General features: G+C 42.3%; 1 protein-coding gene across 2 annotated transcripts in view; it reads left to right on the forward strand.

The window, feature by feature from the left end:
• The first annotated feature begins 1,531 nt into the window (after positions 1-1,531).
• The window catches only part of RAP1B (RAP1B, member of RAS oncogene family), a 495,913-nt gene continuing 470,484 nt past the window's right edge, over positions 1,532-26,960 (forward strand). The window contains exon 1 of one of the 2 annotated variants that reach the window (XM_078676580.1): positions 1,532-1,690. The gene's annotated coding sequence lies outside the window, so the exon portion shown is untranslated. The remainder of the gene's footprint in view (positions 1,691-26,960) is intronic. The other variant, XM_078676587.1, reaches the window with a different exon arrangement.

Here is a 26,960-nt window from a genome sequence, read left to right on the forward strand (position 1 = left end):
AAGTGGCGGACTCTCTTTTTCTTACAACTCTGCCCAACTATGGATCACTTTCCCCCCTTACATACGTAAGGAATCCAACCTGCTGCCCTTCTGGAAACTCCTCAAAACTTTGTTCTTCCAAATTCCCACCTAATCGTGGTCTCTCTCTGTACGCTTCCAACCCCAGCGCTGGGATGCGTTAGGGTAGCCATTGCGCTATATAAATGCTTTTTCATTTCATTCATTAAGTTCTCTTTGTTGACGAACAAAGGTCCATACTGTCGTGTTGGCATTCTTCCCGTCACGCGAGGTTGCTGCCGAGCACGTGGGGAGAATGCCAAGACTTTAACGTTTGGTAGGGGAACCGTTGGCACTGACAGTTATTCTTCGGCTTGAATAGCCTTGTGTCTGCCGCTCTCCCTCTTATGGGAATAAAGAACTTAGACTTCACAGTGTGTCGGAGTTGTTACTTACTACACATACAACCAATAGCGGGAGCTATTTAATGATTACACGTGAAGACTGAGATACAGGAATCCACCCTCCGGCAAATGCCTAGAAGAAAAGTGAACACATAAGCACGTAGTATGGTCTGTTAGTCATGCTCAAAAAGCAACTTTAGACATAACTGGCAAATCATTGTGTCTTTTGTGAACACCTTTGCACAATCCTATCTCTTAAGACAAGGGTACTTTGAATTTTGGGACTTGTATTTCTGCTTGTGTGTCAGACATATTTTAAACTTGAATCACAGACTATATTCATGCCAATAGACAGGAGACACGATTTTTGAATGCCAAAAATGGCTTTATTTTAGCTGTTTCCTGTCTGATATTGCCTCTGCTTCAATAAAAGTCAAATGGAGAAAATACTTTGCCTATAAAGTATTTTTCAAAATCTCCCACTTTTGGTTTCTAAAACGTTGGCAGGTATGTAACTAGGATATTGCCACTGGCACTGTACATTGTTAGTTATGGCTTCCCAAATGATTTCAGCAAATGTAACATTAAAAAAACGGAATTTGTTCATAAAATATTGTATAAGCCCCTCAAAACCACCCCAGCTGCTTTTTACGCCGTTTCCACAAAACAATTCGTACACTTAAAAGGCGTAAATGTTTTGTTTACTCAAATTGCTCACACATAAAGGTCCTAAAATGTCACAGATAAGCAAAGTGACAAATTTGCCAGTTATGCTTGGAAGTTAGTTGTTTGATTATAATCAAAATGAAATCCGTAGTCCACGGCCGTCTTTACTCTTAACAACTACTTACACACACACACACACACACCAGCAACACACAGCCAGTACACCCAATAATTATAGCCAATAATTTAGAAGAAAACATACTAGTACTGGAGAAGATTGTGTTGATATTGGATTGGTTGAATATATCCCTGTCATAGGATTGGTTGGAGAACGTAAAATTAATTGTTGATTGGCCGTCAGCCTCTGTTGCTCTACAGTGGTTTAAGATTGGCTGAAGGAACTCTTGACATGTCTCCATTGGCTGTTGGCGGTTGCAGAAAGGACGGAGCCTGTTAAAGTATTTAGCTGCTGCACGTCACCGCCTTCCGGCAGTGGGCGGGCTCTAGTGATGTCAGCAGCACAGGGATGCTGCCTGCCTCTGCCTGTCCGTCTAAGTGAGCTGGTGCTGGGGCCCGAGACAGCCGGAAGAGTCCAGTGACCCGTGCGAACGGGATCGGTGCTGGTGAGTAGACCCACCCCACAAGACGGTTTTGTTATAAATGGCTTCTACCTCGCCGCAATAGTCGGTCGCCGAAAGCATGTCAACTCCTACCCGCTATCCCCCTAATTCCTTTTCCTGACTCTGCTCCATAGCAGCAAGCCTGGGCCCCACCCTGTGCCGCTACCGCTGACTGGCCCTTCTGCATTCACGGCGCTATCCGTGTCTCACATCTGGAGAGTTCCGCTCTTGTAACATCCACCTTTAGACTGCTTTCCGCCGTTAGTCGCGGGGAGGGCGTCGGTAGTTAGACGGGCAGATCGTTGCTTGGAGTGACTGCCCAGCCCCTCGGGAGGGTGGGTGGGCTGCGCCCAGGTCTCCGCCCAACCACCCGAGAGACTGGACTGACCCCCCTCTTGCCCCCCCCGCCCCCCATCTCTGCACTCGCCGCAGATGGAGGTGTGACTTAAAAAAAATAAAATCATTCTAATCTTAGTGTTTAGGCAGAATTATTGGGGTGTGTGAACTGCCAAACCCTTTTGAATGCATTGCAGAACGATGGGTTACTTACGGTCTTATTTCAGGAACTACAAGCTTTCATTGGTAGAAGCTCCCTTTCGTGCGTTGTATTCATCTGTCAGACTTGGGGAGTGGATGCCACAGTAGATTTAAATGGCTGCTTATTTGTGCAATTGTATTGCCACCCTATACATTTTAATTCATGTGGCTATGTAGATCCAAGTTGAAACTACAATCCCCACGCTGTATTATTTACGCCGTATTGTGCATGATACTTTTGCAGAATATGCTTTTGTCATCCAGGGGTTAATGTATTAAATTGACTACTTTGAATTGTGTTGATTGAGAAGAATTACATGGTCTGTCGTGTGTACAGTGATGCTTTGATGCAGTTAAACAACTGTTTTGCCCAAAACGTGTGCATAAGATAATTTGTACACATTCTTTAATATAGTTTTGTCTGTTGGTGTATGTACATTAGAGGCCGATCAGGGAAGCGTAGGGGAAATTGCTGTTAATATAGATTTTCAACAAGTTCTATAAATATGATGCTGTCCCACAATGTCAGAAAATTTAATTTTATTGGAGGGCAGATTGCGAGTTGCACTCTAGGAATGTTAACTCTTCTGGATAAAATTAATTTGATCAGGAGATCGGTTATCAGATTATGTAGTTTGTGTTTAAAGAGTTTTTTGTTTGCAGAAATTGGCCATCAATTTTAGAGTGGCACAATCAGAAACATCTGCTGATAAAGATTGATAACACTAGTGAGGAACATGGGTAGGTGTGGCAAAGACTTATGCACTGATCAAGAAATGTTAAGAATGTAGTTAAATGTATTTGGTGGAATCACTAAATTGAAGGGATTTCTAGAATTCAAAGATGGCCCCCACAAAGCCAAGTTTCTCCTGGTATATTGTATGTGTTTTACTAATATGGCTGGCAAGTGTGTGTGTGTGTGCATTGTCACTTTACTAAATGATGCTGCAAATAGATGGTGCTAAAATGTGACAGTAGTTTAGCAAAATGTTGTTGCCTTTTTTTTGCCAACATTTTATTTTGAAAGCAAAGAATCCTTAATCTTGCTTTCAAATTTAGGCAAATATTTGCATCTAATCCGAGAGCATTCTGGGAGCATTATACTTAGCCTCATAGTGCTGAATATTGAAAACGTGTGTACACATTTTTGTACTGGAAACACTGTAGTGCAGTCTGAGCTTACAACATTTACTTTGAGCGCTCACTCTAATAATAAAGGCTTTACATTAAAGAACCATAAATACAAATTTGAACAGCATTAACACTGAGACACAAATATTACCTTAACTTTAGGCAATGCCTTTTCCTGATCCGTACTGTAAAGTGGCATTCAAAGGGTTCGTGCTGAAGGGGTTGGGCCTACTGCCCCAAAGACAAAGGTCACGTGAAAACTTGTTGCCCTTGACCCCAAACAATATGTCCTGGGCAATGGGTTATAGGAATTCCAAACCCCCTACATGGTGCCAAGGGTCGGGCCCCTATCTCACAGAATAATAAAGGGCAAAATATGAATGCAAGACATCTCAAATTCACAACAGAAAATAGCTAATGCACTTTGGTATATTAAAAATAAAGGCTGGCAAGTTCAGAATTCATTGATCTATTTATTGTATTTGATTTGTTATCCAGCATCTAAGTACTTTGATGGAATGCTGGGTTTCACAACCAATATGTTTCGTCACACGTTGGCATAAGGCCTGGGACAATTTTTACGTTGGGTAGATGATATCTATACAGTTGGCTAATCTAGTATGGTGATTACGTCACAAACTGGGCACTTAGGAGAGATTGTGAAGTTACTCACTGGTAATGTTCTTACCGTCGGACAGTAATTCAGTCCAATGTAGGTTAAGGAGCAGTTAAGCTATGGATAAAGATCTGGTGTGGAAGTGCTGTTGAGCTGTGCATGGTTTAAGTCCATGGCCTGCTTTCAGCTTCAGTTAAGGTTGGTGTGTTGATGGATCCATCCATAGTGCGGTGTGGATAGCAAGGAGTTGTACGTTTTATTTATTTATAAAGTGCAAACACTCATCCCCTAGGGGATATTGCAGCACTTAATTGTTGAGAAATCAAATTTCATTGGCCGGGATTCTTCTAATTAAGAGTCCTGGTCTGATGAAATTTAAGGAGGGTGTAAAACCATGAGTTCAAGAAAAAAAGTACTGTTATAAGTGCAACACGTAGCCTAGAACTTACAAAGCTGAAAGGTGTAGGCATTATTGCGACGTTTGTTGTTATGGCTGGCTCTACTGGCATTTGCCTGAAAGCCTGGTTGCAATATGAGGATATACAGGGACATTAGACTTAATGACAGCACTGTGCATTTCCTTCTCCAGAATAGGAGAATATGGCCTTACTGTTTATTATTGTCTTTGTGTTAAGTGCTACATATCTACTGGCTGCATATTTAAATCTGTGGTATCGCACACAGAAGCTCCAAGAGCTGATGGTGTTCATAATGCCAAATGTGATATTCCAGAATGACATCTGCTAAGATGGTATTCCAAGATGTTTTCATACGTTGTTCAAAGATGCACACGTGGTGGTGTATTTTTAGTATGTAATTTGGTCATGATTCTTAGTGAGGAGGTGCATGAAAGTAGACTTACCATGTACTGTAAAGTTTGAAAGACAAGGATCTCAATGGAGTACTCCACATGCAAGCTTGCCATTTTGAGTCACTTACTAGGTCTTGCATTGATTCATTATGTGGTGATGAGACCCAAAGAGAAATTGTTACAATGTGTGTTCACACATGCTCCTGAAAACAACTTCTGGGGGAACAGATTTGTGACCCTTGAAACATTTGATAGAATATTTCCCCATTTAATGTAGAACGAAGAATGTCCTAAAGTATTTAAATGGCTAAAAAATGCAATTTGCATGGATTTCAGTTGACCTCTTTTGTCTGTGACCCATAAAGTCGATTTGTAACAGGCTGTGGTCTAAATGAGAGTTTAACTCAGAAGAGATTAGAGAAGATCTCTGCATTCCCTCTTGCACATTAAAGTGTGCAACGAAAAATAGTCTGTTATTGTAAATGAAGCTTCAGCTCTGAATGAATAACCTCATGTAATTTGCGCGGGGCACTTTGTGTGGCCTATTTACTGAGCGCAATCTGTTGATTTTGTATGCAAATTTTGTGTGGCACGTTATGGGTATCTTAATGAATCATGAGAATGTTGAAGAAAATGCAGTAGTCTTGATTTCTTGTAAAGTGAGGTAGAAGCTAGGAGATTAAAGGTTACAATAGAGACTACACATTGGCAAAGTTAACAGGTCTGGCATTTCCTGCCACTCTTTTGGCTTTGCCAATGCCTGTTTTGTTTTGATTTTTGCACAACTCTTTTGGGAAGCTGCTGGGCCCTTGTCTGTTTGTAAATATAAAAAAATGATAAAATTACTAAAAGCAAAAAAATTTTGGTCTGAAAAAGCTTAAATTGTTATAGTCGGGGATGGCCGAAACCGGATTGACCGGGATAGTGCCTTTGGCGGAAAGAACATTTGGTGTTTGTTGTGGGGATGGAAGGGTCGTTGTGATGTGATGGCAGGGGGCGTGAGGAAGATGGGAGGAGGGTACGGGTTTGATGGGGTGCTAACAATTGCGCTTTTAATAGCCAATTACAAAGTCTTTAATGAGACCTAGTGAGATGGACGAGCTGCTGTTTGCATACAATTATGTGAAGCAGCTCCCTGTTGCGCATCTCGGAATATTGGCATCCCGTGCCTGGGCCCAGCTCGCCCCAACCCAAGGCTGTCACTGGCTAAAGTAGTCCCTGGTGCTGTAAGGAACACGTTAGTGTGTGGATGTGTGTTGGAAAGTGGATTATTCTTCGGGGCAAATGTAGGTCTGCCACTGGTCATAAGGCCACTAACACAGTATAGGGCTCAGAATAGGTCTTAAAAAAATAAAATATTCCTATGCTCAACCCTTGGTAACGTGGCTGCTAGCAGGCAGGCTTAACTTTAAAGACGGGCATGTAAAGCATTTAAAAACACCAATTCAGTAAATAATTGAGACACAACACAAAATAAAAATCCAACACCAATTTATAGAAATAGGAAATATTTTTATCTTTTAAATGACACCAAAACAAAAAAAATCCACTGTTGGGAGCCAGAGATATGAATTTTTAAAGATTGGTCACTTTCTAGTGCTTAGAAACCAACCATGCCCCTTTTAGTAATTTTGTTTGCTATGACAGGGATACATTCATGCTCTGCCATTGTTCTGGAGAATTTCTCACCACTCTGGTGCAGCCTTCTCCAGTAGGCTGGGTCCAGTTAGAACTCCTTCCTGAAGTTCTCCTTTCAGTTCCCAAAGTATCCAACACACAATCCAAGGTTCTGGAATCTCCAAGAGGGTCCTTGAAAGTGTGAGACTTCAATTCCGCAATCTACTTGAACAAACCCTTACATATCCACTGGTACTACTCCAGGCTGGGGATTTTCTGTGGTGATGTCCAGGTGAGCTCTGTTAACCTGTAGCTTGCAGGGAGTCCACTCTTTAGTCCTTTTGAAGTGGGTTTGATCCACAGAGCTGTAGTTTCAAATGGTGCGAAAAAGGCGCAATCTTAGAGTCCTGGCCTTTGGAAATGCACATCAGAAATCTTCAGCGCAGACCCTTCTGATTTTCTTACGTTTCAAGCAGCAGACCTGAGAGACTCTTCCCTCTCAGATACGTATTCCAAGTTCTCTGGGTCAAGCATGAGGTCACTCTTAACCAATGGGAGCAGGGCTGCTCCCCAAGGATATTTTATTTATTTAAGAAGTTTTCTATAGCGCTGTCCAGACCCATGGGTATCGGAATGTTTACAGTAGGTGCATAGCATATAATCATCAGATACAAGACATAGGAGCGACATAACAACCGACGAGTGTCAAAGTAACGAGCAGCATATTGTAGTGCAGGACATTTTTGGCTTCGAGATTTCTCGGATTCTTAGGTTTGGAGCAGAGCTCGATGATATCTGTCTGTTCCAAGCTATCCACTTCCTAGGGAGCGGTTGAGGAATAGGGTTTTGAGTTCTCTTTTGAATTCTACAAAGGAGGGAATGGTATTCTAAATGTGTCTCTTTAAGCATAGCACTGGCCTTGGGCGTGGTTAGGCAGAGCCCAGGGTCCGTCAGTCAGTTACCATGAGTACCAGTCAGCAAAAATTTGGGGGGTGCACATGGCACAGGGTGACTTTGCAACAATGTGCTTCTTGTGAAAGGGCAAAATGGTGTCACTCACTATGACGTTATCCAATGACTAAGGAGGGCTGAATCATTGCCCCATACTCAGTGCTATAATGAGCAGAAGGAAAAAATTTGAATTTCACCATAACAACGGAATAATGAAAGAAAAAGCCTGTTTGAGAGCCCTTTTTAAGTAAGAATACCCCACATAGAATTTTAGTCCGATCAAAAGGTGGCTAAGGCCTGACTTACAAATGGTGGTGATAGAATATTGGTGTTCCTGTCAGCGCCCCTCGTGTTAGTGATGCAGCATTATGTTGCTAGGAGCATCCTGTGTTTAAAATAAATAAATTAAGACATCACATTGAGCTACCACCCAGGTGTCCTAGAAGTACTTTGGTGTTGTTTGCAAACTTGTTGAGAAGTGCACTTTGTGCAACAGAACCTGTTTGTTTATGGTAGCACTCATTGTGCTACACCTTAACATTTTTGTGTACTTGGATGACACGCTTTATCAAATATCAGCAGATCACGATCTATATAACATTCTCTCTTTTGTCTCAAATACTCCTTGCTCCTCCTTTTGGTGATTTTTATTTGTCACTTTAGTCCTCAATTTCATATGACCCTCGTGGAACCCTAACCTTTAACTGGGTTACTCCTGGGCCATTAAAATAGCATTTAAAATAAAGTCTATATTTTACCAGCTTTCAGTGTCCATTGTTAACTTTGTCAGTTAGTGGCTATGCTTGATACAATTCAATGGACTAGTAACATATGTTCGCATCAGAAAGATAAATGTCTTTTTTACACACTCCTGAAGTGTCTCCACGTGTGGTAGCAAATGAAATGTATCAAACTGCTCAAAGATAATGCATAGCTAACTACTTAGGAATAGAAATAAATGGTTGTCTTCCTCAGGCAGTTGATCATACTATAGCCTTCTTGTCCGCCGTAGCAGGCTATACCGGCTATTAAAGGTCCGTTCAAGCGTTAAAGGCCCGAGCCTGAGGTGAGGGCCTTTAACAAGGGAGCGGGACTTTATTAGCCGGTATAGCCCAGCTACGAAATGCTATAAGGCTTTTAGAACATTCTGCCACTAGAGGGCAAAATGTTCTAAAAAATAAAACTGTCTTCAGGGAGCGTGAGGGGATTGAAATCCCATCAGACTCCCTGAAGCCTTTGTTCACAGCCACAGCTGTGAACAAAGAAACATTGGAATGTTGGAGCTCCAGGCTTACACCAGCCATTATAAGCCCAGAGCTACTCCATTGTTTTCAATGGAGCTCCCAACATTCCAATGTTCTAATATAATGTACCTGCTCTGACTCAGTTACAGTCACCTATAGTTATGCAGGGTTTTGTAGTGGCCCCAACTATTTTCATGACCTACATAGAGCAGCTGAAGGTCCTAATGGAGGATTCAGATGTGTTCGCCCACCTGTTTGCAGATGACACTCAATTATTTACTTACTTGCTGACTATCAAGTACAGTCTAACAACCACGTTAAAATGGTTTCTCTCAAACCTCTTAGGTAAAATCCTGAGAAGACTTAAATCATGCCCTTTGCGCCTGAAAATGCCAATTCAATACAAAATGTCTGTCCAAGCTCTCAATATACTACATCCTGATATTTTCAAATAAATTCAAGCCATTTAATAGGAGCCTATGACGGGAAGCAGCTGGCAGGTCCTGTATCCCAACAGCAACTAATTCTAACTGCTGACGGAATTAACGCTAACCATTTTACTCCAGAACTTGAGTAACATTCCAACCATTACAAGGTAAGTATTGACTGAAATTACAGTAATGGCACAAACACTGAACTCAATACTACAACACCTCCTCCCTTTAAAAGGGAACCCCACGGTGCAAGAACAAATCTGCTTCCTTATTTTACTGCACCTTGCAACGTTGCTATCCCGTCCAGCATCTGGAATCAACTATGAAACATTTTGTGATGAAGCAGGATCACGGACATTCAACTGTTTATAAGCACCATCATTTTACTATAACCAACACTATCAATCAGAGTCGATATTCTCACGGGTTTTCCTTCCAATAATCTCAGTTTATTGTCGAGTGAGTTTCGCCAACAGTCATCTATTCCACTATCCTTTGTCCTGGAGTAAAACAGCACCTATACTAACTTAAATCACTCGAATAAGTGGCGAAAATTTGGACTTCCCTTTCCTGTCTCTGATTGGGATTTTGATTAACTGCTCATTTCCTAAAACAATATTTTTTAGCATGTGCATTATGCTTCATGTCAAAGCTACGTTCGATCCTGGTCTGACTAACAGCCATGTTTAAAGAAATCTCAAACGTCGTATTTAATTACGATATTCTTAAACCTTCTATCCTTAAGGCAACCAGGAAACAAACTGATGGGAACTTATTTTCCCCTGGTTACCAATAAAGGAGTAATCACGGTTGTACAGTGTGGAGATGCATTATAACTACTAACCTTTTTCTTGGCAAAATTACACACCTCATGATCAGATGTTAGAGCAGTTTGTATACACTCTTTATGAACATATTCCCTCTTTTTTTATAAACCATTTGAGGGTGGTGAATATAGAGCAAATTTCAAATGTTTTACATTATAGCACTCTAAAAACATGCGCATAGGATCAGAAATTAAATGTGTATCATTGTCGGTGTCCATTTATTTTGGGTAACCTTATAACTTAAATACATTTTCAAGAACATTTAATGGCCGATTCAAATCCATTTGGAATAATAATCAAGTAAAAGAATCGGGTACCTAGTAGTTCTTGGCAATGTTGAATATGTACCTGAAAAATCCAAACCCACTTTGTTCCATGCACCATATGGAAAAGAAACTGGGTCCAATGGTGTGTCTGTGGTCTTCCAGTGTTTTTCTGAAAGAGAGTATTTATCAATAACAAACTTGACCTGAGTATCCAAGAAAGGGCACCAAGAAAGATGTTAACTATTTTGCAAGTGGTCATATCCAAATGCCCCAGGTGAGCGAATAAAATTATATATTTCCCCGTACAGGTGGCACATAGTGGTTCTCGACCATGTCATTTGCTACAGACTGCTCTACAGAAACGTCCTAAAATGTTTTTCAGTTCTCTTGACAAATACTTAACCTCAGGCCAGCCATTCACAATAAACTCCTTGATTTTCTTCAAGTTCTTGTCACACTGATATGCTTCCATCCAATATTTTTCAGTCTCCTTCGCATTGCACTCACTGATGGCATCCAACACAGCCACAATACATCAGTGTTATCAGAAAAATGTTTGACAATAAAATTGTACTCTTGGAGTTTTGAAACTAATTTTACCAGTTTTACTAACAAACTACATAAGCTACTTCTACTCAGGATGTGCACCAAGGGCTTATGGTCCAAATATAATTCCAACTTACAACCACATATATACATTTTAAAGTTTTGCACAGCCCATACATATGCAAGCCCCTCATGTTCAATGATTCTGTAATGTCACTCTCTCTGTTTCAATGCTGTAGAGGCAAAAGCTACTCTTTGCTTTTTTTCCAGCCACCCACTGACTGAGTACAGAACCTAAGCCAGTTAAACTAGCATCCACAGTGATTACAGACATACTTGACATGAAATGCTCTCAATGCAGGGGCATCCTCAGTCAGTTTTTTAACATTGTCAAACACAATAATCAATTTGTTTGTCCACAAACATTTCTGCCCTTTCCTTAACAAAGCTCTTAACGGCACCATAACTTGTGCATAATTTTGCACGCAACAGTCATAGCACTCTGCTAGTCCTAAGAATGACTGAAGAGCATCTCTCTGTTGGTGGCTTCGCATCTCTGTAATCAAACATCTTGCTGTACTCAAACAAAACTTAGATTTTAAGCCTGTTGAGAAACACTATTTCCTAAACATTCTAACTCTTCGGTTCCAAATCTACACTTGTCCCGCCTAATAGTCATACCTCTTTTTGACTGGATAGTCAGTACTCTACCTTAAGATTTGGTTGTGCCCTTCCATTCGTTTGGCAACAATCAAGATATTATCTTGATATGCCCGTACTTCCTTTAGGTCTCTAAAAAATAATTATCCATACATTTCTGGAATATGCTAACTGCCAATGCTAGCCCAAATGGCAATCTGTGTTATTTGTAAGCGACAAATGGTGTTATAAAGGTTGTACGTTCTTTGCAATTTGGCTGTCAAAGCGATTTGATGGTAGGTCGTATATCAATTATTGAGAATAATTTTGCCCCTCCCAAATTGGCTGTCAAAACATGTACTTTAGGTAGTGGATGCCAATCGAACATTGTTTTTATTGATGGTGTTCAGCCATGATATAACCTAATCTCTCCAGATTTCTTTCGAGCTACACCTACTAGAGAGACCAATGTGACAAGTCACTTCATTCAATGATACCTTGAGAACACAGGTCTTTAAGAACCTGCTTTAGTTCTTCTCTGACACTGAGCGGAACAGGATGTATTTTGTGAACCACAGGTTGTGCTTTAGACTTGAGTTTAATGTGATGTTCGAAACCCTTGACAACACCCAGTTGCTCTCAGGAAATATCATCAGAATCATAGAATATACTCTCAGTTGTTTCCCCCACATTACCATCATAAGATATGGGCATATCTCTGACCAGTACAGGATTCTCTGACCCTGGCTTGAGATATAAACCCAATTTTGCCACCCAGTTATATCCTTTCCTTTAATTGCAACATACATTTTGATGACTGTTTCTCTCCTGTAACATTTTAGATTAGCTGTGAATTACCCCAACATATCAATGACCTTTCCTCCATATGCCTTGGAATTTACATCAGCTGGCAATAAAGTCACCTTGCCCATCCAACTATTCTAAAATGTGTAATCTCTTTTATTATTGATTGATGAATCTAAAGCGGCTCCTTTACAGAAGTCACATTTAATATAGAATTACATTTAACTGTAAGAACCACATTGCTGAGTTTTTCTGAGCAAATGTCCTCCACTATATCTATACTACTGATTTTCACAGGTGCATTATTACTTTCACATGCAACCTGAAAATTACAATTTTCTTTCACACAACAAACATTGTTTCCCAATATATGGACATCCTGGGTGAATACCAATATGATTCTTAGATCCACATCGGTAACAAATGAATGTAGATTTTTGTACTGGAATTTTTTCAACTTTTCTCATGTGTGTTCCTAAGATATACAGGATCCATGTGCTGTTCAATATCCGATATAGATACAGCATTTACTGCAGTTTCTCAATTTAGAAATTTAAAGGAAACCATGGATCTCTCTATTCCCATGGCCAAATCAGTGACTTCTAAGAGCCTAGGTTTTCAACAGCTCTGAAACGTCTCCTTAATTTTTTTTTAATAGCAATTGAAACCAAATTGGTCTTAAATAAATAATATCCAGATTCACACCACATATGCACGTTGCTGCGAATACTGTTAATGCTGACACACATTCTTCAATGCTCTCCTACACATTCTGTTTACGTTTGAAGAAATTCTTTCAAGCATAATTTATTTTTTCAAATGCTGTTTTTGTAACTTTTTAATTGCTTCACTATAAAAATTCAATTTTGCATCACCAGATTGCCTTGAGGAGTACCGTATTTTCCGGCATATAAGACGACTTTTTAACCCCTTAAAATGTTCTGGAAAGTCGGGGGTCGTCTTATACGCCGGGTACAACATTTGAAGGTATGTTTTCATGTGTTTTTACATAGCGCGGACTTCACCCAAAGGTGTCAGACCGCTTCTCAATAGGAAATGGGCATTACAGGAGGAAAAAGTTACATGTGTGCAAGTGGAGGTACGGTATAGGAGGGCACTCAAACACAAGAACTAACGTTACGTAGGCGATGGTGGCACTGTGGAAGTATCAAAAGCAAAAAATAAATTACAGTTACGGTACTGGTAATCTGCCAAAAACATCAAATTTTCCTTAATGCATCCAGCAGCATATCCACCCTATTTATTGTTCTCGAGACACAGGGGAAATAATCTGGCTCCACCACAGGCTATGCTAATGAACAGAAGTAATTTCCACCGCAAACCACCATGCATATGAGTAACAAAACTACCGTAATGTGGATAATGGCAAACCACCATGCATATGAGTACGTAACAATACTAATGTGGATAATGGCGATGGTGGCACTGTGCACTGCGTTGGAAGTGGGGGTAGTCTTATACGGCGAGTATAGCACGAAACCTACATTTTATCAAGAAAAGTAGGGGGTCGTCTTATACGCCGGGTCGTCTTATACGTCGGAAAATACGGTAGGTACTGTAGGTAGATTATCAAAAACCTGCTGAGCAGCTTGTTTGAGACTGCTCAATAATAATGCAAATTTAAGTGTAGAACTGTACCCTCTGGCAACCATGGCTACCAAATGCTTTTAAAAAAAACCTCCACCATTGTGACCACTTCATCTGAGGCTGACCGAAGTGAAGGCTGTAAAATAATATGATAAAAATTCGCCATGATGCCTAAAAATTACTACAAGTTAAAGTAAGGAACAAGGGTCACCAAAAGACAACCAACAACAATTAAAACTTTCATAAATTGCAAACTTTTTTTCTTGTGGAAGAATTCTTGTACCTGTCCAGCCGGACAAAGTATGTCCTTAATTCAAATCACAATGCCAAGTTGAAAAGTGGTTGTATAAACAGTACCAAATGTGAGGTTGCAATGCGGCTTCTCGGATGAGCAGTGCGACTTCTCGGATGAGCAGTGCGACCAGACGAAACGGCCTAGGTTCTATATCATTCCACAGTAAAGATGGCGGTCACTTTGTGATACAGTGCATTCGTGCGTACGAAAATTCGGCAGAGTGTGAGGAGACTCATGATAAAGGCTTGCAGCTACAGATCCAGCAAGAGCTTGCGGCAAAGTAGCCCGTGCGGCGTAGCAGCCCTCTGCTCCAAGACTCTCAGGGTGAGCCCAAAATCCAATAATTCCCCCACTGAGTGAAATACAACCAGCTTTGAGACGGGGATTACCAGAAATACTGGTGAAAACCAGCGACCAACTTGAACTGTTTGATGCAGAACTGAGCATTAAATGGCAAAGTCGAGCCCGTGGGCTGACCACAAGTGGAAGGGACGTTTGTCACCAATATGTGGTATGTAGATGTGGATCCTTAATGTGCAAAGAAATATACTTATTCTATATTATAGTAGCCCAAGACAGGAAGCAGCTGGCAAGTCTTAGATCCTAACTATTTTTCTTTGCTTCTTCTGAAATTGATTTCTATGCATTTACCACAGTTCTCATGTTGATGCTAATCGTCACAATGAAGATTCGACATCTACCTTTTGTTAAACTTCACCTTCTCCTCCTCGCATTCATCTCTGCTTTGACCTAGTATTTGATTCAACCATTTTAGCACTCCGTTTTTTAAAAAGATAAATTCTCAACCTAGTTCAGTGAAATTACCTGCACATGATGTTTTTTGATTTCCGTTCTGCCGCTGCCGTCATTGGCAAGTTACATGTGATAACTTGAGCCAGTCCTTTCTTTTAATCGACAGCATGTTGCATTATATTAATGGGTAGATATACTCTCATAAATGTAAAGGAAAGAACTACTTGTCCCAGAGCACATTTTTGCTTTTCAAGTCGCACATCATAGCAGTGTAGGTTGATCGGAACGTTGTAATAATTACACAACAGTTTGCCATTGATGACAATACAGTGCCAGGATAATAGACCTCTTTAATTTCAGCCATGCAGTTTTAATTTTGTAATTGCTTTGACAAAGCTACTTAAAGCGCATTCATATCATTTGCAATTTCACACCAGTAGCTTTTCCTCTGTTAGTTTGAAATCGGTGTTAGATGCGCCATTGTGCATATGAACAGTGAATTATGATAATAGTTTAAATTCCAGGGCTGCGTGTTCACGCACAGGGGTCGCAGGATATGTGTGACCAGAACAGATAACTTTCTTGACTATTTTCAAAATCGCTTTCATAAGTGACACATTTTTTTCCTTCAGTGTAGCACCCATAATTCAACAAAACATTGAAAAAAACCAGACATAATATTACACCAGAATGTTGACAGCTCAAGATTGTAGTCCTGCCACTTTGGTTTACCAACACAAAGCTAAGCTTCATGTGAACAGTACGTAATCCACAGCCTTTTTAGGTTCCACCTGCTCAGCGCTTGAAGCTCTGTGATTGTGAAATCTATTGTATTTAAAAGATCATAAAAGGGGCTTCACTTCTTATTTGTCCATGGGCTTGTCACTTTGGTTTTCCTTTGTTTCCATTGGCTAAGTGTTACATTTACCAGTGCTTTTTTTCGCATTCCCTCTTCTTCTTATCGGCTTTGATGGCTGGAACTGCTTTTGTGGATTCATTTGAAAAATTATTTTCATGACACCACACATGGCTACACTTCTACATTTTCATTCTTTAAGTACGCCTTTACTAAACTTTTCCTAGTTTTGTTATGACTGATTCTATTTGTACATTGCCATGACGTGGTTGCGGACAGTGTGTATGCATCAACCGTGCCGTGGCGGCCGCCAACTTAATTAAAGCTGCTCTGTCATCGCACCCCACCTGCGGGACATCATCAACACCTCCTTCGACACCGCGACCTTCCCGGAGAGCTGGAAGCACGCCGAACTCAGCGCTCTACTTAAGAAACCATCAGCCGACCCCACCAACCTCAAGAACTACCGCCCCATCTCGCTGCTCCCGTTTCCGGCAAAAGTCGTCGAGAAGACCGTCAACAAGCAACTGGCCGCCTTCCTCGAGACGAACGGTTCCCTTTCACCTCTCGCAGTCTGGCTTCCGGGCCAACCACAGCACCGAGACCGCCCTGATCGCAGCTACCGATGACATCCGAGCCCTGCTCGACAACGGAGAAACAGCGGCCCTCATCCTCCTGGACCTCTCCGCGGCCTTCGACACTGTCTGCCACCGTACCCTAGTACAGCACCTCAGCAACGTCTGAATCCAGGAGAAGGCACTGGAGTGGATCACCTCCTTCCTCGCCGGAAGAACACAGAGAGTCCGCCTCCCCCCGTTCAGATCGGAGGCCACCGAAGTCATCTGCGGCGTTCCTCAAGGCTCCTCGCTCGGCCCAACACTCTTCAACGTCTACATGAGCCCCCTCGCAGCCATCGCACGCCAGCACAACCTCAACATCATCTCCTACGCCGACGACACCCAGCTGATCCTCTCCCTCACCAACGACCCCGCCACAGCCAGAGCCAACCTGCACGAAGGGATGACAGACGTAGCCAAATGGATGTCGAACAGCCGCCTGAAACTGAACTCGGACAAGACGGAAGTCCTCATCCTGGGATCATCACCCTCCGCCTGGGACGACTCCTGGTGGCCCCACGCCCTGGGCAGCGCACCCAAACCCACAGACCACGCACGCAACCTGGGCTTCATCCTGGACTCCTCCCTGTCCATGACCAGACAGGTCAACGCCGTCTCCTCGTCGTGCTTCAACATCCTGCGCATGCTACGTAAGATCTTCCGGTGGATCCCCACCGAGACCAGAAAGACGGTCACCCATGCCCTCGTCACCAGCCGTCTGGACTACGGCAACTCCCTCTACGCCAGAACCACCGCCAAACTCCAGAAGAAACTCCAGCGGATCCAGAACACCTCAGCACGACTCATCCTGGACATCCCCCGCCGCAGCCACATCTCCGGACACCTGAGAGACCTGCACTGGCTCCCGGTCAACAAAAGAATCACCTTCCGCCCGCCAAGACTTGGAACTCCCTTCCGACCCACCTCCGCCTGACCCAGGACCACCTCGCCTTCAGGAAGCAGCTCAAGACCTGGCTGTTCGAGCAGTAGCGTACCCTCTCCCCCCCCCAGCGCCTTGAGACCCTCCGGGTGAGTAGTGCGCTATATAAATGCTTTGATTGATTGATTGATTTACTACCAGACCAGGGGAGGGGATGTTTTCCTTGCTCATATTTTAGGCAATGGCGTTGTCATTACTTCACTTCTTGCTGAGCCCCACAAAGGACCATGTTTGGTACCTTCCCATTTCTACACACTATCGTTTGTGCGCTGTATAGTTTTATCAGTAAATCTATGTTTAGGCAAATGTAATGGCCATTTCAATTGAAAACATGTTGCCTGTAATGGCAGTGCGCTACTACACCATGCGTACTCTGCTCTACGTCATTGGTTGTATGTCGCAACTATGCAGGCCTTAATCACGCCTGCCTTAGCAAAGTTGTCCAAGCAATGAATGCGTCTTTGCAAAGCGTTCTGTTACAACGCAAGACTTGCCTTAAGGAGAGTGCTGGAATTAGAACAGTTTAATTTACTATTCCAACTCCAGTCTGTGCAACAGTAGGGAAAGTGTTGGACTGTAAGTTCAATATCAATCCAACAGCGCTTCCCTTAAAGTAAGCTGTTGTAATGACGTGCGTGGTAAAGGAAGGCGGTGTAAAGACTCATTCGTAGTTTTTACCACGCTGTTAAGGCACAGCGTTGTTTGAGCCTTGTTGTTAAGGCGGTTTCCCTATGCCAGTAGGGACAGTACTTGTAGGACTACTTCAGCAGTGCAACAGAAACAAATAACTATCATACAGTATCTTTGTATAGTAGTATGTCTGACTAGAATTAGGCGAGTGGACGGGGGTTGCCTGATGTAGGTGGCGACCTATATGTGAATGAGTAATTTAATGTTCCTCTAGGTCTGTTTCTGACCTGGGATTAGGTGATGGAAGTATCGGAATCGTGAAAGCAAGCTATGTTCAAGCTAAAGGCTCACAATTTATTGAATATTCCCATTACATGGCCAGCAGGGCGGTTGGATTTTAACATCTGTATTTCAGACTGTGCTCAGCACTAGTGTATCCGAAATCAAAGAAATTAGGCTCAAGTGGAAAATTAAAGTACACTTGGGATGAAGGAAAAGGACTAGGTCAGGGTAAGGGAATACACTGCAGAAATGCTACAAAGCACCCACGTTAAACCTATCCAGATCAGTTTTCTCCATAGATTTATCTGCCCTTGAGAAAGTTCAATAGGATATTATCTAGGACTCTGAAGTGAATGACCCACATGTGGGCATGCATATACTTAGTTCTTCTACATAGTCTGGGACTGCCTGATCCTATGTCCATTTTAAGTAATGTGCATAGTCTCCAAATGGACAGAAGAATCTAGATTGCGTCCTGTGGAAGGCTCTACTGTGCTAAATACCTAAAACCCAAAAGATGAGGTATGACTGCAGGTTCCCTGATTTTGGCTTTCCTTTTAACAAAATGCTGTATCGGTAGTACGTGGAGGTCATCGGGAAATCCCCAACAAGCAAGACTGTTTGAGTGAGATGCTGAGATAGGTGCCGGATGAATAAACGGTAGAGACAAACTACTCTACCTCCACCCTCAGCCCCAAAGGAGACTGTAAATGTTGAACTTATGAGGCACAATAATGTTATACCTTGAGGGACGTTTTGAGCACAGGCCATACTGAACAACCACAGCCGACTGAATGAGGCGTGGATGTGAATGAGGTAAATGGGCAGCTAGATGCTGCTTTGTCAACCCATTCGGTGCTAATGACTGAATGGTTCTGTCATGAGCACCAGTTCTCGTGTGCTCATGACGCACTGAATCCCTCTTCTGTAAACAGCAGAGAGATTTCCATTTTTGAGTGGTAGGGGGCTCGGAGGTGGGCAAGAGCTCACCCAACCTCCAGAGGCATTTTTTTTAATGTAATGACGATAGCACGCATGGCGTGTTGACGTCATTACATTGAAATCAAAACTGAAACTTAGTTTTGGTGCTTGTGGAGCCATCTCAGCCGCTTGGGAATGAGGTTTGCAAGGGATTCTTGGTAACAGAACCTGGTGAGAGTATCACAAGTCACCCCATCCTGGATTCCCCTGGACGTCTAGTTTTGAAAAATGTATAGGTTTCCTTCGGTGCTGGCAGAGCTAAGCTCCAAAATCCACAACTAGGCACATTGCAAAAAAAGGTTTGTTTTAAAAAAATGTATTGTGTCCATGTTGCGTGTTGGTCTGTTGCCTGTCACAGGCACTACCCCTAACCACACAAACTAGGTGCCATTTTTATCGGGAGTCTTAGGGGAACACAGAATAGTAGAACAAGTGTCATTACCAATTGACTTTCTTTACATTTCTACCTCACAAATGAAGGACAATGTGTAAAAAAAGTCATTTTGAAAAATGTCTTCTATTTCACATGCATGTATGGGTATCCACAATTTCGGAGATGTGCAAATAACCACTGCTTATAAACTCTATATTTTGCTCCCATTTCAGAAATATATAGGTTTCCTTTATACCTATGTTTCACTCTTTATATCTTACCAAATGAGTTGCTATATACCCAATACACAATGAAAAACAATTGTAAGATACAGCTATTATTAACTCTGGGTACCTCGGGTTCTTGGTGAACCTACAAGTCCTATATATTTCCCCACAACCAGAAGGGTCCAACGGATGTAACAGTATATTGCTTTATAAAATCTAACATACTTAGAAGAAGTTGCAGGTGAAAATGTTGGCACAAATAGCTGTTTTTTCCAACTCCATTTCAATATTATTTTCATTCAATAGTTAGTTTCTACAGAAAAAAACCTTGAAGGATCTACACAAATGACCCCTTGTTGAATTCAGAATGTTGTCTACTTTACAGAAATGAATAGCTCTCTGGGATCCATAATTGATTTCGCACCCATTCCTACCTCTAACTTGAAGGAGGTTGAAAGCGCAAAAAATAGGGAAAACAGGCTATGTCCCTGTAAAATGCCACAACTGTGTAGAAAATTTTGGTTTTCTGACAAGTCTGCCTGTCCCTGAAAGCTGAGATGGTAATTTCAGCACCACAAACCCTTTGTTGATCCCAATTGCAGGGAAAAAACAGACGCTTTCTTCTGCAGCACTTTTTTTCCATTAAAAATAAAATCGGGTGCAAAGCTGACATAAATACCTTATGTGGACAAAAAGTTACAGGGGCAAGCACAAACTACCCCAAATAGCCCCAAAAAGGCTTAGTACAAAAAAGGGGGGGGAGGGCTAGAAGGGAAGGGTTTCATTAAAAAAATACAAAGGTGGGTGTAGCATGCACCAATATTACTGTATTAGGTCGTGCCTGCTTCCCGGGATGATGGGCTGACCCAAAATGGTTACCTGATATCTCTCTGTTATCTATTAATATTAGAAGCAGACATGCCCCCGAGTAAATGTTGTATTGGTAAGATGCCCTCTCTTGTTTTTAGTGCCTCTGTATTGTACATGCCATGTATTTATTTGAATAGAAGATATGTATATAGCATTGAAATTTTGTACATGAAAGCCACTCTCTCTACCACAAAAAAATGAATACAAATGTTCTAAAAATAAATAAATAGCATGACTGATTGGCCTCAAACAAGGTGGTAAAATGTAGAAGAATTGTAGGAGTAGAGTGTACTGATTGATGATGATGCTAATTCTGGGAGGCTGACTCCTACCTTGTTCTGACACAATTCCACGTCAGAATTGCTCATTTGTCACAATATAGTACTTTATCCTTGACCAATGCAAACACTCTCCCTCTTTAGTAAAAATTGGACCAAATGCACATCTGACACTGTAAGTTCATTGTGTTGAGGCGTGGTATAACTGCTGGGTGAGTGGAGACAGGGTGTCTTAACAGATCAAGATGTTGCCTGCGTCGTTGTTGCAATGCATGGGCGAGCATAAAAAATGTTATTCTCTGAGAGTTATGTTCTATGTGAAACATCTTGTATCACATGTACACACCACTCTATCCTGCACTGTCTCTCTTAGCACATCATGAGATCATTTTCATTCAGTAGCCCAAGATCCTGAAGTTCTTGCGACTAGTGGGCAGTACTCTGTTCTGCATAATAACTTCCACCCAAACTGCACTGCACCACTCTGCACTCTTTCTCACCCAGTTCAACATAGCACAAAGTCATTTTTCTCCATACGGCCAAGGCCCTGACACCCTAGCATCAACTAAATAGGGATCTGCGCCGTGCATTCTTCCAGGCCCAAGCACCATCTTCACCAAGAATGTAGGGGTTCCATTACAATGGCGACCTAACAACCTAGGGTGTGGACATTATGGTAGCCTGCGCCATGCTACCTTAAGTTGGACGATTCTGAAGACAGTGTCTCCAGCATCCTTGAGATCATTCCTCCTCAAACCCAGAGACCCCTATCATAACAGATGTTTGAGCACCTAGGAAAATGTGGGGCGGGTGAGCCGATCAGAAAGAGGCAGGTGGCTGTGGTTTGAGTACAGACACTGTCATGTGGAGAGGAGGCACTTCCTCTCAATCCTTCAAGATTCTCTTAATCAAGTATCCCCTCATAGAATTGTATTTTTAATCCTCTGTTGTACCCAGATTATGTCACCAGATAGGCACTCATGCCTCTAACCTTTTATTTTGTTCTTTCTTCTCCCCCCTCTCTCAAAGTATGTCCCCAAAAGTAATGTCAGTATTCATCCTGGATTTTGGTTAACAATACTGCTATATTTTATACTGAAGCACAATTTGATCTTCCCTCGACTGTGGGTCAATTGGACACCCTGCAGAGCTGTGTATATTTGTAAGTGACACTATATACCTGTCTTGAAATACAGTAGGATTTGCTATATTTGTTCGGAATGACAGCTGGCAGGCCTCCTTGGGAAATTTTTGACGTTTTCTTTTTTCAGGAATACTGTACTATTCCTACTGCCCCAACAAAAAGAGTTAATGGGCTGTCCGGAAGCAAGTTGCCTCTCAACTTCCCATAGGTTTTGAAGTGGAAATCTAGTGGTGACTGGTAATCGGGGTTTAAATGTCCACGAGTTGGTTGATACAATCTGACCCCTGCATGAACACCCCTGTGTATGAAAAGGGTGGAATTACAAACATTAGGTATTTAACGCATCCGATAAGTTTTGGATGCGTTGAATACCTTCACTCGCGTCACATTTTGGCAGATCAAACCTTCTCTAATTTAACAGGCGAAAAAGCATACAGTATTTACCCTCTCGTGCCGGTATTTGTGCATAAACACCAACATCCGCATGTTATTCCCCACCAGCTTGTAATAGGTGTTATTTGTTGCAGCCAATAAGTAATGTACCCCATTGTATCTTTATTTATCAGGCGCAATAAATAGCACCATAACTCGTAATCAAGGCAAAAGTGTGTGGCTTGGACCCAAAAGTGTGTAGTGGGTATTTTATTGTAATGATCACCTTAAATACAAGAGCTACTTGAAGACTTCGCTAATCTGAGTGAAATGCTGGAGATTGGGTAGATAGCGCTAAGGGTTGGAGTTTGAAATTCATGGTAAACCTGAATAAGTGTTTAAAAAGCAAGCAACCACTGGAATCCATGACCATCACAATTACTGCCACTAAGTGGGAGTTGTGAGTAGGATGTAAGAATGAGGTAAACTTTATGAAAGCTACTGGACCTTGCTTTGCCATTGAGATGCTTTTGACTAATGCGGTGAAAATAGCAAGGTGTGTGCCTCTTTATCTGTTAGAGGTATGTTCACATTCTTCCTGCCATTCAGTCTTTAAAAATAGCATCACATTAAAGTAATGTTCACTTTACTTCATTATTTGACCTTCTGGAGTTGCTGAAAATTCAGGTATGGTAGGTCTGTGTTGCGGTATTTGTTTTTCTGGTACATTGAAGGTTCTACTGCTGCAGTATACCGTTGCCAACATATGATACAGCGGCTCTCCTCGTTACATTGATGTTGTTTGCTGCTCCGGAGCTGCATCGACAGAAAGGACACCACAGAGTGTGAGTGTGGCAGTACTGCCAAGTATCACGCATTAGGTGTGACACTAACGCAATTCAATGTGGTGCCCCGCATCACCGCACTGAAATGCGTTGTCACGCATAATGCCGTAGTCTCAGCTGTCACAGAAAGCCCACTACAAACAGTAGTAGCTGCGCGCTCCAGTGCCTGTGCTGGCTGCTCCCACAGGCTTCGGGCAGTTGCAGCAGCTGGGCAGGCTCACTTAGACTCACAGTCAGTGCTGCTACAATGTATCTGATTTCCGCGGCGCCGCGGGGCTGAGAGAGGAGACGTAGTGCCGTGAGGATGTGATGTCACACGACCTGCTAACATCGCGTGATTCAATTATGGTTGATGAGGCTTCTGCTGCTAACTGGCTCCACGTCGTCATCTTGCAAAGCCTGACTGTTTTGTAGGCCTGGCCGCGCTCGCTCACACCACACTACTGTTCGCACCTCAGACCTGTCCAGCAGTCAGGCCCCCAAGCTGGGACAGGACAGGCTGAGGAACTAATAATGCCAAGCCGCCCGCCGGCAATTTTATTTCGGAGCGGGGCCGGCGAACTCCAGGGCACTGGGTCCCTGGGTGAGGGGGAGGGTCCTGCTGCATCATGCAGTCAGGCGACCACGGTCCGGTGAGAGAGCCGGTCCTCACCAATATAGAGTCTCACGCGGAGCCAGCTCAGTAAGCATGGGGGCAGAGGAAGAACAGAACATGCCGAGAGGATTCACACATTTCCCTTTTCCCCCGAGCGAGCATGATGTGGGTGGACGTCACAGAGAGAAGCAAACCAGACTTCTGGCAGGTGAGGAAGTGGAGCTGCCCTTGCTGGTCCCAGGCGGGCCATCACTGCACCTAAATTCAAGTAAGTAAGTGCGCCTGGCCTTGAAGTCAGGGGCATAAATTAATATCGGAAATAAAGTTCAAAATGTCCCTTGGCTTGCCTTACCTGCCTTCCTTCAAATTCCACGCACACATCACGACTACCGTCACCCGTACTACCTCCCAGCCACACACAGACTTCACTTCGGACTGTAGACAACACACACTGGCAGATTAAATGGAAAGTTAGAGGTCATTGAAATAACTATACAACGTGGGCAAAACCGAAAAGATAATGTCCACAACTGAATTCAGAAAAAATGCACACCAGATACTGCTCGGCGTGACAGGCGTGTTTCAAGATCTTTATTAATGGTTACACACAGATTTTGAGGTAATGTAATGCCTGCATAGGTAGAACGCACTCTACACGCCCTTAAAAAGTCCTAGTAATGCAGAGCACTTGATGCGCTATGTTTGTTGCATATATATCCTAAGTATCTGAAAGCCTCCACTTTTGCGCTCTTTGTTGTTGTGCCTTGATGTGGTATGTATTGCTGAAAAGGTGACAAATGAGAAGGAAAGGTGTAGTTTGAACACTGCACTAAACAGTACCTTGTATGCCGAGCGTGGAGTGTGCAAATGAGTGAGAGCTCAAGTCGAAGCCCTTACCGAAATGCCGTAGGTCTCTCTGCAGGTAAACACTACCTTTAATTACAGCAGTGCATTTGTGCGCTTGACATGAGCATACGTTACATTACACAAGGTCAAATTAACTTTTTAAGCATTTTACCCGGTTTTCGGTCTCTAGTTTCTCTAAGTTTCACTTTCTGTCTTTCTGCCCTGTGTTTATAATTGTAAGTGCCAATTCACCCAAACCTTTATGCCTCATTTCCGTGTCTCTACCTTTTAGTGTGGGTTCCCTGTGTCTTTCCTACCCTTTGTCTGCATTGAGTTGTAGAGATTCTCATTGCACAAATGGTTGTAATTTGTGATATTGATATGTTTCCCTTGTCTTCATTGCCTCATTTTCCACTCTAGAAAGTGGCACTCATACACATTGAAATGTCACTCACAGTGGCACTGAAATTATTAAAATGTCACACATGGCAATCTGAAACCTTGGCAGCTATGGTGTGGGGGAAGAAACACAGCTGCGGTTGAAAGTGCCAACTGCAAAGTTGTCCCTTTAGCTGGTGCTAAAGTTCAAAGTTGGTGCTCTTTTTCTCTCTTCGTTGTCCTATTCTCAGTCCAAACCTATAGTTCATTGCTGAAGTATTGCTTTCATGTGCGTTAAGTGAATGTGTTGATGTACTGCTACTTGCACGTTTGCGGTTCTTGCTGTGACAATGCTGGCATTCAAAGGGGCACAATTTACATTTTTCTCCTAGAGCTACGATTATTTTTTTACTACTCAAGTATTGTTCGTGGTAATTTGTCAGCTCAGTGTAGCAATGGAATCATCACGGCACCGCTTAACTTGCAAGAAGCACAGAGACTAAAAGGCAATGAGTAATTTATTTAGTTTGCTAGGATCGAAGGAGTTCTGGAAATAAAAATGCAGCAATTTTTATTTATTTTGCTGCACCGTTTTACAGTGCAAATTAAAACATGTCAATGTATTATGTTATATTCTGGTGAATAAACTTTAAAAATTCAGCTAAATAAGCCAGTTTTTTGGAGTACACTCTAAATGGCCGAAGATTGAAAACACCATTGATGTTTTTCAATATAAAAAAAAAAGAACTGCCTGAGCAAAAATTATATATGTAAATGATGTGGCCTGGAAGTATCACAGTGCATGATAAAAGCGTGCTGTGTTGTACTTTAACCTTAAACTGTAGTTGGTTGGGTCATATTTACGGGGCCTGTGCTTTTTGCTCGCTTTTTGGTTGGGTCTGATGGCCATTCAGTCAAATCAAATATCAAATCAAATATAACTTTATTTCGATTCCACAAAGAAATCATAAAAGTATACATCAATATAAAAAATACAAGCTACAATAAAAACCACGGTACATATTTACATGATACTGATTTCCATAAACATTCACTACCGATTTCTAATAACTAGAGCTGATCTAATAGGGGTAGGAGAGTTGATAGTTGATAGTATCCCTTCCTAACAGATATTTGCGTGGGGCTGTTGATCTTGGTGAGGGGATAGGTGGGGTACTCGGGTAAAAATCATAAAGATCCCAAACGGAAATGGAGCCATCATTTTCATGGGGCTGGGAGGATCTTAAGTAGGGGACTATGTGCCTGTCCCTAAATTTAACTAGAACTAGGTCCCCGGGAATTTCTTTAGATGATGACCCTAGCCAGCCCACCCTTCTAACGCTCAGGATGCCACTGTTTTTATTGGGTGGGAGGGGTCTATTTTTTGATAGCCAAAACAGGACTTTATGAAATAGGTCCTGATGGCTTTCAGGTTTCCCGTGGATGGGTGCAGGTACTCCTGCAAGAACAAGCACAAAGGGGGCGGCTTCTGGAGGCAAATCTATACAAGCTGCTCTGTTAGGTTCTGCTCTAGTAGCAGAAGAATTAGATAACACTGGGTTACGAGGAATTTTGGTGGCAATTGGAGATTTTCTCTTAGGAGGTCATCGATCGGTTTGGACATTTTTTGTGGCATTGATTACAGATGTATGGGCGGTTTTAGTAACGGTATTAGATAAGCAGTTGTGGGATTGACTTAGAGTTGGGACAGTTTTTATAGTGAGAGGCACTTTGGGGACAGTAGGGAAAGTGGAACAGTTGGGTATAACAATCTTTGCAGGTGGGAAAGAATTGGTTTTAATAATAGTCTCTAGGCTTGTCAACCTATCCCCTAGGATGTTGATTTGGTCAAGCAGGGGTGATATTACAGATCTTAACATCAATTCGAAGTGGGGCAATAGTTGTAGATGGGGGAATGCTACTTCGTCCTCCAAAGTTCCAGTGTGCACCTTGGATGAAA

Source organism: Lissotriton helveticus, chromosome 1_1 (assembly GCF_964261635.1).
Source record: "Lissotriton helveticus chromosome 1_1, aLisHel1.1, whole genome shotgun sequence".
NCBI lineage: Eukaryota > Metazoa > Chordata > Amphibia > Caudata > Salamandridae > Lissotriton > Lissotriton helveticus.